At 35.2% G+C, this 12,612-nt stretch overlaps 1 protein-coding gene across 8 annotated transcripts in view; it reads right to left on the bottom strand.

The window, feature by feature from the left end:
* The window catches only part of LOC101744528 (GATA-binding factor C), a 119,763-nt gene that overhangs the window by 93,734 nt on the left and 13,417 nt on the right, over positions 1 to 12,612 (bottom strand). The window lies entirely within an intron of this gene.

Here is a 12,612-nt window from a genome sequence, read left to right on the forward strand (position 1 = left end):
TCAAAAGTACACCAATTAAAAACAAATACAAATTATTTTCTTGAATACGTCCCCGTTCACGCACGATATAACTCGTTTGCGAAACGTCAACTAGATACAGCCACATTGTCGATCTACCGACACGTAAAGATTTTGATCATATTCACAACAAATATTCTGGACCTAACTTAAATAATGGTTTAGAGCAGTGTGGACTCACCGTCGCGTATTGCCTGATAGCATAATTGTCCGTATTGTTACATAACACCATCTTACCTACTTCTACCACAAAACAATCATGCGCTTCGCTTCGAAGAAGGGGATGATGCAATGTAATATCGAACCAAACGGCTTAATTTAAAATTCCCAATCTAACTTGAGACCACAGCTGAACTCGAGTTAATAGCGCGTGTCGTAATTTGGGGTTAAAATCGACAAGAAGCTAATCATACATTAGCAATTAGCTACATACAATATGACGTAATGTGATGTAATTATTGTATGCTTTGACGCAAAGAACTGATAAGAAATGTTTAGTGTTTGATTTTATTACAGCCCTTAAATTTAGATTAATTTTATTATGTCTTAGATTTATTTTTGATATTAGTATTCAAACGCTTATTTACTTCAACCTCGTGTAATACGGCTATTTTAGTGGTCGTAATATGAAATCTAGGTATGCTAGCATTTTCTTAGTCGTTATAACCAAGCTGTTATAACTGTACATACACATATACACAAACTAGTTTGTTACAGTCCTGGTGATGTTTAACTTTGTTATAATAACATTAATATGTCTATTAAAGCATGCCATTATTCTATCATAACTTATATTTTCATTACTTTTTATTTGGACTGCGTCAACTCCGCTCAAAGAATTAGATGCCAATAGAATCATTAAAAAAAACTCATAAAACTATAATAACAATCAGGTGACATACTCAACACATTCCTAACACCTAGTAAATCACATAATTTATCTAATCAATGGCCGTATAATCAATACAAGCGATACGTGGACAGTTCTATACACTATATCACAATCCAACGTAATAAATCAAATGTAACATTATTACTTACTTAGCGGACGTTTTAATCTACGTTACGCGGCTAAACTAGGTGACAGATCACAGCGTCGGCTACCACTTGCATTTATATCAATAATAACCGGTAGCTTTACTTGTAGTTTTTAATTAAAATATTTACTTAAATTCTTGGTTACCTCTTACACGATTAACGGTTTTAACATTCCGATAAGTGAAATAAGTAAATAATTTGCTTAGTTGAACTTTGCAGATTATGAGTGGCACGAATGAACTTTTAAAATAAAATTTCTTAGAAGATATTAAAATCCAGAAACTCTCTTTAGATATTAAAATTACAGACATCAATGTGGTAGAAATGTCCAAGTATCGAAATAATAATAACTCTTATTTCATACAAAACAAAGTTCTAAGGCAATTGCACGATTAGTTAACCCCCTCTTGTTTGTTTCTCAATTACAAAAGACTTCCAACTTTCGATTACGCTATCGTAATTCCGACTGGACTCTACAGACAAACTTCGTTACATTTTGTCAAAATTCCCAAAATTATGTGATTTCGTACAGTTTTCACCCTTTCAATGAACGATGTTTTTACGAATTTAGGTACGGAGAACACAGGTATTGCCTATTGAAGCTTCGATATGTAGGGACAGATAACAGACCAAAACAAAATTATCTCTCTGTCTCTCCGCCTAGCTATTTATCCTACACTGTGGTGTGGTCAGCTTTCCTTATTCTACTCCTCCACTTCACTTTGTCCTCGGTATCATCGTCAGCAACATTGCATTCCCTTTTGTCAGCATCTGCACTATATTTTCCACCTTGTCTTGGTTCCTCCTTTAGGCCTCCGACCGGAAAGGTCGAGCAACAGTGCCAAATATCCGAAGTAATTAAGTAGCCTCCTTTTTACGTGACCATACCATCTCAGCCTACTCTCCTGCATCTTGTCGGCGATTCCACGCACATCCACCTCATCATCTTCGTTTCAACAACTTGGATAGTATGCTTGTTCAGTTGGGTCGCCACCCATATTTCGCTGCCATACATAAGAACTGACCTTATTATGGTCTTATAGATCAAACCCTTGAGTTTCACGGGCATCCTCTTGTCTCCGACCGAAACAAAATTAAAGTTCCAATATGTACGCGCAAGTAAATTATTTAGTGCCACTTGGACAAACTGGCTTTGTGCTTGTTTTATACTTTAATATAGTCGGAACGGGTCAGTCACGAATATATTTAGCTATGTTGTTATAAGCTTACAATCACGTGAGTGTGAGAATTTCGACCTTTACGCTCGAAACTTGGGTTCGCTTTGAATTAATTAAAGAGGTTATTTACTTGCAACTTAGAATTAACCTTTTTGTAATATGTATATAGCTTCCGTTCTTTGTGAGTCATTGTAGCGATTTTATTTGGATATGTTGTCAAATATCTGCCGTAAAAATACATCAGGTAGTTATTTGTTTTGTTTATTTTGGATATTTAGAATAGTTTAAACGGACCGATAGTATGTGACATTTCTTTTTTATAAACATCAAAATCAATGAACCTGAGCTAGCATTTTTCTTACATCATGGACAACACTCAAACAGCAAACACAAAATATATTTCTCAAAGACACTGACTTCGACTTAGAATCCGGGCCTCATAGGTTCACTAACCACTCGACTAAGAGGTTGCTCAAATTCATCTAAAAAATTTATTTAATAAATTATATATGTCAAAATCAATATAAGAACAAATAAGGCGGTGAACATTTCTAGCGCTATTGCTAATGCTGATCTTACAAGAACATGATTTGATTTATGGATTTGAATCTTATAGATTTTGTGATAATTCAGACAACTTATCGATGTAGTATTTCTTTTCTTTGGTTACCGCAAGCCGTAGACATAATTAAAACTAATTTTACGGTTTAATCTCGCATTTAGTATCTTCATTTTATTGATTCTTATAGTTTTTGTTACCAGAGACTACTGACAACTTTCAAGGATAAAAACATCCCTAAGATAGTCATAGCACGAAGTCTTCACACGGTTTTGTAACTGTTGGGCTTGGTCTGATTATGTGCAACAAGTTTAACATGTGGGGGATTCGTCAAATGGCATACCAATGTTTCTGTTATAATAGACGTGCTCACCGGAGATATTATAGAAGTTGATAGCTACAAAATATTAGATTATCCGTAGTTGGATGCAGTCTGATAGAGCTATCTTCATCGTGATTTTTACATACTTCTCTCTCTCTTCAATCGGTCTCTCATTGCTGAGGATTGCGACTCCGTCTGATTCCGTCAACCAGCTGTCTCCATCAATCCCGTTCTGTAGCTTGGTGGAGTGCGTTGCTGACAGGTATTTTCAGTTCCTCCGCTATTTGATCCGACCATTGTTTGGGACCTCTAACCCTAGGCCTTTTTCCCTCGACTTTACCGGTCACCGCAAGGCGTTCCAAATAATTAATTTAAGTTAGTTAATTAAATTAATTTTTCAGTCGACAGACAAATATGAATTCGATTTGTCACTGATATTTAAACTTAAATTGTTCACACTGAACATCGACCTACTGTTTTGAGGTTACACTATTTCTCCAGTAACTAAGGAAACAATATTATATATTATGAAATATATTCCATCTTTGATAAGTGCCTATTTATAATTACACTTGCGCTATACACAAACTGCGTACGTACATAACAAGAAAACTAACTGCAAGTGGCATTTATTTATTACTTAATTAATATGGTGCTTAATTTATGCCAACGCTTAAATACGAATTTAAATTGTGTTTTTTATTCATTCTATTTGAATATAAGACTACGAGAGAAAGAAAGCAAGCGACCGTGTAGCGACTCGCATTACCGTCAAAGATTAACTATACGGAGAAGGTACGTTTTTTACTTGAAGCTTTACAACGGCGTGAAACGTAATTATTCTAAAATACAACTAAGACTAAGACATATTAACTCATTTTCGGCGGTGTATTTCGAAAGTTGCTAATAACCGAATGCTAATAGCTGCTAATAACATTGCCCTTAACATTATTAATAACTCAATATTTTGTTAGCATCCTTGAGCAAATCCTTTTGAAAACTATCTTAATATAAGCATAAATATAAATTATGAATCGGTTTATAAGTTTTATACTAATTTTAATATTAATAATACGGCTAATAATAACTAATCTGTTAGAGACTGTGACTTCCACTGCGACACTAACCGTTAGCTCTGGACTTGATAACTAAGCACTAAAAATCAAATTCACATAAAAATGAAATGTTTCAATATAAAGCACTCCCATCATATCATATCAAACATGCCATCTTTGATATGCACAATAGAGTCAATTCTTAATATAGAGGCAGCATTTGTAAGATACATTGACCCTAAAAAGTATCTTCATACAATTCATTTTTGTGGCAAGCAGCGGCTGTACCCCTAGTATTTTTGACATCAATGAACGATGTTAACCAATCACCATCACATGAGCCATATTCTCGTTTGCCCACAACGAAAATAAAAAATAAAAATAAAATATAGTACGACATAGTGATATATCAAGATAATGATTTTTCAACACTTGTCCGCAACATCTGTTCACGACTTAACCTAACCTAATCTATCTGAAGAAGGAGGGAGCCTGGAGATCAGCAATACAGGTCTTTGAACCTAGTACACACTTCGCTCTTTCAAAGACTTACAAAATAAATTATAAGGTTAATTTCTATTTGTATTTGTACTATAACTTTAAGAGAAAATAAATAAATTATTATTATTATCGATCGTGCAACCGCTCCAGTAGCGATGTAAGACTAATGTGACTCATTCATCGGACAAAGGACTGTCCAGTCTAGAGCCGGGTGGGTAATGAGTCTATGTCGCTAGCCGTTGGTAGCCGCACAGAACAGTGGGACATAAATCATGGCGGCCCAGGAAATCATTCATCCTCAGTAATGTGCTGCGAAAATAGGCTTCCACAACGAATGAGGCCCTCTTTTAAACGAAAGCGGGTTCTAATGAAAATATTTAGTTTAGACTTTTCGTTTACGCTACGGTTGATAGAAAATCTTGTAAAAACACGTTAAAGCAAATTATTGTTATTTTAAGCATTATCCTTATTACTAATATCATGACTTTTTTAAATTTATTTTTGTCTGGCCGTTTTTATGTTAATGAGGTATCTAAGTCGTCGTGGCCTTAAAGATAAGACGCCCGGTGCACCCAAGCGATGCAACGGTGTTCGAATCCCGCAAGCCGGTACCAATTTTTCTAATAAAATACGTACTTGCCAAATGTTCACGATTGACTTCCACGGTGAAGGAATAATATCGTGTAATAAAAATCAAATTCGCAAAATTATAATTTGCGTAATTACTGCTGGTAGGACCTCTTGTGAGTCCGCAAGGATATGTACCATCACCTATTTCTGTCGTGAAGCATTAATGCTTTTCAGTTTAAAGGATGGAGCAGCCGTTGTACTGTAAAAACTAAGAACTAATGTCTCGAGGTTGGTGGCGGCATTTACGTTGTAGACGTCTATGGGCTGGTAGCCACTTGACACCAGGTGGGCCGTGAGCTCGTCCACCGATCTGAGCAATAAAAATAAAAAGATCCTAAATGACATAAACTTCATTTTTAATTCAATGACGCTTGCTTTAATTATTCAAGTCCAAACACAGCGGCCATGTTGTCCGCCTGTCTCAATTTCAAATTCGAGCACGATACCTTTGAATTTAACATTTGAAGGTTATTTGCAAAATTCAAGGCATTTCTGGGAAATCAGAATGAATACAATTCGGTATCGATAGGCGTTGATACGTTTTCGGAGTTTGCAATGTTGGATGAAATGATTGAATTTGTAAATCTTATAAGTAAAGAAGTAAATAGTATTATAATAATAAGTATTTAGTAATAAGTCTTTGCGAACGTTCAAAAAACTTATTGATTGAGTATCTTCTTCAGTTTTCGTGAGTATTAGTAAAAGTAAAGTAAAAGTAAAAAGTAAAGTACTTTACGGTTCGATCTTGAATATAGTAGGTATGTATTTTTATGTTATTATTTCTCACGTTTCGAAAATTTTACAGCTTTCATGCCGTGACCATGTCATATTTTTGATGTTTTTTTTCTTGTATTTCACTACTGCAAGTTTACCTAATCAAATTAAATTAGATTAAAAAAATTACTTGTAACTTTTTCTTTTAATGTGAGGCTGTTAATCTAAGTCTTGAAAAAACAAAACTAAAAAAGCTATTGTAATAACAGGTACCTACACTCAGAATTGAGAAATTCCTCATTTTCTTTCTATTTGAATATCGAACGTTGGAAAATTACGAACCGAATGCATAGTATGTTTAAGATCTGTGATTATAGATTATACATCGCGGTATCTTAGTGTTTTGAATTATTAAAAACAAAACAGGAGACAGTTCTATGAAAGCTTTATGCGTAGACGAAAACCCGTTCAAACATTACCAACTCTCCCATGGCATTTTTGTCATACCTTCAACTCCGTTTCGGGATGGCACAGTACCTAGGGATGTCCGTAACCGCATATCGATGTATGACAAATCGTGACAAAACCGCTGATCTACCTACAAATCATTTTGCTATCAATATACATTTTACCTCTGAAAATTCAACTTTCATCGCTTGCTATAAGGTCGTCTCGATTTCCCTGACCGCAACAGTTAAGTTTGATTTTGGGCACACGAATTCATGTGGCTGGGCCGCATGCCTGCGCCTCCGGTACCTCCATCCATCAAGTTCGGTGCGCATCACCTTCAAGGTGGCAATCGCCCGGAAATAACGAGGGCCCTAACAATTTACTTAAGAATATAACTCATCGTGTTAATTAGGAACACATTCATTTATATATTTATTACATTTTGTATAAATAGAAGGAATTGTAAAGCTCAGTATACAGAATTTTACGTCGGATTATTGGAAGGTTAATGGAATATGAAGAAACCTACTGCTCACCAGATAGTGAGTGGTGGTGGTAATTTTTATCATCGCTCACGATCATCAGTTGCTAAGACGCTGCGTGCTATTACTAATTCTTTATCGAGCCTCATGTGGAAAGGGAGATATTGTAGCCCAGGTATCAAGAAAAACCCATGGAAGATCATCCCTAAGCTTGGAGACAAAAAAGTCTAAACTCAACTTACATTGAAACAGGAGGGGAAATCAGCGCTTTGGGGGCAAGAGAGAAAGGAAAAAGAAGATATTAACTCTAAAGCACCTATTCCTCAGAACTCACTCCACCGAACACATGTTCGTAAATTTTATCCAATAAAACAAACACGATCGTAGTTTACTTGTTTCGTAGTAATAACGACATGCCCCGAGCCAGAGCTAAAACTTATTTATTTAAGCAACGCTTCCGAACTCGTAACCAACGCAATCACCATTTATTAAGAAGCAGAAACGACCACAAAACCTATCAGTCGTCTCTCTCTGGCGTGCATTCGGATGCATAGCTCCATCTCGATCTCGCACTGCCGGACTACAGAATCTAATATCAATATTTGGATACAATCAATCAAAGTTAATCACGCGAAAGATATAAAAAGCAAAATGAATTTATTATTATATTTAGCGGACGGCGTCGAGTGCGGTGGACCGAGCACGAATGAACAGTTTTTTATTATTATTATCTTGGACCTAGTAATAAACGATTAGGACAAAAACTGGCTGGGAACATGTACAATCATTATACAAGCTGCATACGTTCTAGTGACGTCATTATCTCTGAATATTCATATTCGTATGCGAACCAAAGTAGGGGAGTGAACGACTCTAATTCTCGCTCATTCGACTACTGATCCGGATTTGTTAGATTTATCTAATGAGTTTTATTAAAACTAATTTTCATTTTTATTGTTATTATATTATTTCGAATGCTTTACAGTTTTCGTGGTCATTGACAACTGACTGTATAGTGTATTGACTAACTGTTAACTGCATTCGTCACGTCGGACGTAAGAGAACATAACAATTAAAATTGATAGATTAAACCACATAATTGTGTTTATTAACCACGAAAACCCAAAAATATGCTACATATAAGTACATTTATCTCGAAATTCGATGCACCACAAACACTGTCCATAAGACAAAGAACAAATGGGCAATTTAAAAAGTTAAGTAATTAGGTCAACCGGTCTCTCGTGCTCCGAGGCAATAGCGATCGATAACCAGAGGGTAAAGTTTTAACTACGCTAAAGTACGCCAATAAAACTAAACGCGGCTGTTTCTGAACGAATAGGTATTTTGTACGAGTGAAAAATCGATATTTCGTAATTGTGTTGCACCACTATTTCGTGTTTTTTTTTTTTTTGTATCAACTGAAACCTATTCTTATTATTTATTTCTCAAATTTGCATTATTAATTATTCATTTTGAGATCCAATTAAAATTAATTCTACTGTTTACTAATTTATTTACCTACTGTAAAATATTTGACGATAGTTTCAAATTTCATCATTCAAATGGCGACCAAAGACACCTTAGTCGTCCATGACCACGAAAATTGTACAGTATTCGAAACAACGCAATATTAAACCGTAAAAGTAGGTTTAATTATTTCTACGACCCGCGAAACTGACTACTAACTTTAAAATCACTAATGATGGATTCAAATTCAGAACAAAATAATTAATTATATAATAGTTCCGTCATTATTTGTTTTTAAACTGGGCTTCCGACTTGTTCTAGTATGTTTAGGTATTTATATGAAATACCATTATTTTATTTCCTTTTTATAATACTTTAATAACATTATTGCAACTTCAGTGTCCGATAATGATTTACTTTCAAAGTTTTTATTTATCTTAAAAAAAACCCAGATAATGCAATGCTTCACGTACCTAGTTGTATCTTTTAAGCACAAACATTTCGATTATCTTATATCTGTCACTACGTATTCAATATTTACAATTATTTTTGTATGTAACTACACTAATATTAAAATCATATTTATGACATTCATTCATATTTTTTATGATATTTTTACTGGTGGTAGGACCTCTTGAGAGTCCGCGCGGGTAGGTACCATCACCCTGCTTATTTCTGCCGTGAAGCAGTAATGCGTTTCGGTTTGAAGGGTGGGGCAGCCGTTGTAATTATAACTGAGACCTTAGAACTTATGTCTCAAGGTGGGTGGCGCATTTACGTTGTAGATGTCTGTGGGCTCCAGTAACCACTTAACACCAGGTCGTACACCCATCTAAGCAAAAAAAAAATTTTTTTTTTTATGAATGATCTTGTTCTAGAACATTCTATAGCCTACACGGGTGAGTACTGACATCCTACCTGTTAATGCCGTTAAGCATAAATTTGGTCCGGCACATAGATCAACAGTTTTAATGCCGAATTTTATAGCAAATAGTTTTTTTGTTTTATTCGGTAATAAATTTAATTCTACGCGATAAATAAATATGGATTGAGTTTCCTACGGCGATTTGATTATTAATTAATTCATGCCAATCATTCAGAGCTGTATCTTAATTTTATGACCAACATCATAATTAACGTTAACCGAACGATTCCAGAATTATATTAACGATTCCAATATATAAAAAATAATAATTAAAAAACATTTCACTAAGAATTCATTAACGGTCACAATCAAAGTAAATGAATATTTTGAAGCGTTTCTATTTAAAAAAAAGGGAAAATTTGAAGAAAAAGTCCAAAATGTTTCCTTAAATATCTCCTATATTCCTCCTCATATATTTATTAATCACAATCAACGTAAGCGACTATTTTCAAGCAACTGTATTTAAAAAAACAACGAAACTTTGAAGGGAAGATCCCTAAATGTTTCCTAAAATATCCTATATTCCTCATACGTATATTTGTTCAAACAATTGTTCGTAATGTACACGAGATTGCAAATTGAATAGGAAAAATAATTAGCGTTTGTTGGCAACATCGCAACGAATACCAGAGGCGGTCGGTGTGCGTGAGAGGCGACGTCGCGTCGTGCGTACACGCACGCCCCGCCCGTGTACATTATTTTCACCAATCACAGCTCAGTGGTCCACACACTCTTGTACAAATTCACGCACACGCAACGAGCAATGTTGCACGTACAAACCGAAGGGTAAATTAAAATAAATGCACAGGATGTTACGAATGGGTGCAGCGATTATAATTATTTTCAGTTAAACAACAGGGGGTATTCATTTTGCGATAATAAAAGTTAAGTTTTGGCGTATACAACGACACGAACTAACAGTTTTTTTTTTAATGCTTACGTTAATATACCTTAATGATATTCTGATATTCGTGGGAAATTTCTGAAAATTCACCTTTTATAAAAGGCAACAACATCTGATGCTGTCAAAATAAAAATTAACAAAAACAGTCCTCAAAGTATCAAAGTCATATCATTAAACATGATAATTAATTTACTTGGTAGGTAGGTAATAAAATATATTTAATAAAATCAAGCATTCCAACTTCAGTTCACATTGAAAACAAAACAGATTAATGTGTGTTTAAAAACGGTTTACAAAAAGGATAAGAAATCGAAGTTTGCGTAGTGATGAGCCAGACGTACTGCCAATCAATTTTGCCTGCAGTACACAATAAACAACGATCTCAGCCTTAATACGAACGAAATAGAAACCAATTTACGCTGTACTTTTGTCTAGTTAGTTTTTCTTTTATAGCATACGAAGTTATTAACAAAACGAATGCTCAGTCAAGGAGTGCACAGCGTAGTGATGAGCTGAATTCACTCTACCTTGTTTTGTCAGTTTCAATTTACCCCGAGAATGTGGTAATTGAAAAAAGACATTTACAATACCCTGTAGACTTTAGGAAAAAATAATTACGAACCTACGTGTCTTTGTGTAGGATCGTTCGATGATTTTTGTTTTGTCCAAGAGAGTGGACTTAAAAAAATAGGTGATTTTATAAAATTCTATAAATGCCCGAAGAAAAAAGTCGTGTAGGTAACGTTAACTTCTCAAGTTAGTAATTGTAATGAATCACGTACACGAGAGACATGATAACGACGACGAAAGCCGATTCGTATACGTAAATGAATAAATAATTTTAAGAGTAACATCAATCGTCACGCGGGTAGTAAATAATTGGACGCGTCAAATCGGAGGACCGCGGTGTCGCGTTACCCAGTCGTCGCCATGGCAACCGAGCTGTCAATGTAACCCGTGATCGGTTCACACTCGAACGACACGTAGCTTCAAGACATTGAAGTCAACGCGTCAGAGTTATTTTAATTTTAAACTTATACTCGTTTCAACGCCCAGGTCCCAAACTATGGCGGACATTGGGGACCAAAAAGTCCAAACAAGAAGAAAGGAAGGAAAATATCTGTTAATTTTAACTTTTTTTTTATAATAATTGGTCTTTTTGAGTATTATAATATGAAGTCATTAAGATATAGTTGGCACAAAAAAAAATTTTCAGTTAAACTTGGAAAACTTTGTTTCACTTCTTAAAAATATCCTCTCTAATGAGATGATTCTTCACAAAATTATTTCAAATAAAACATAAGATTTGGAAAAAATAATAATATTGATTTACACAAAACAATAAGCTAAAGATGCTTATTGTATCGTCTATTTAATTAACTTAGTGACCGAACGTTCTATGTCAACAATTTCTAATATATAGAAAACCGGTTCTTCAAGTTTAATACGTAATCAGTCATAACTCCTCATGTCCACAGCGAAATCAAAGTAGAAATGAATGTAACTCCTGTCATTTGAACTTGTCAATGCCTTATCTCATCAGATTACCCGAAAATGGTTAATCTAGATTACTGAAAAGTCATACACAACATCAAGAAAAGAATGCGCTTTCAACAAAAAAAACACGGCACCAAAATTAAGATCAAAGATATTACATTACCAACATTTTAAATTTATTATTCAGTAATCAATGTTTCACATAATTTTATATGTAGATGCCTAAGTAAACTAATCGAAAGGACGGCGTTTGTCGAGCTGACGAATTTACCGGTTTCAGATACAATCAGGGCAACAAGAAGCCGCATCGAGAATCGACCGGACACGATAACAGAGTTGCTTTACAAACATATCGAAAGGCCAAAGCGTCGCCGGGCCCGGTCCGGACTCGTCCCCCGCATAAACTACAACACATAACTGCTGTGAACGCGACGAAATCAATTCCCGGTTCCGATTCCGAGAAATGACACAGTTTCTTAAGTGTCGCATCACTACCGACGGACCGCTAAATAAATATTAATCGTCCTCGCATCGACCACATGCCAATCTAGTCCCTAAAGGCCTCGCTGTAGACGAACTTTTGTACGCACCCCGGCGAGTAGTTAAAATATAAAGAAGAGCCACCTGTCTCCACGGAAAACTTTATGGCGGCCATAAAATTTAAACCTCAAAAGAAAAAACAAAAAGTATGGAATCATTTTTTTTTTCTTTTACGAGCGAGGCCCATTTTAGATCGTGTTTACCTAAGCTGTCACCTTACAGAATGGCGATTTTGACTGGTTAGGTCCGTTGAATTAATTGTGGAGTTTTTGGAGAGATATCGCCTGATGTGCGATAACGCGGGCCGACCGGCCTGCCTACCGTCGGTG

Source organism: Bombyx mori, chromosome 22 (genome assembly GCF_030269925.1).
Source record: "Bombyx mori chromosome 22, ASM3026992v2".
NCBI classification, from domain to species: domain Eukaryota; kingdom Metazoa; phylum Arthropoda; class Insecta; order Lepidoptera; family Bombycidae; genus Bombyx; species Bombyx mori.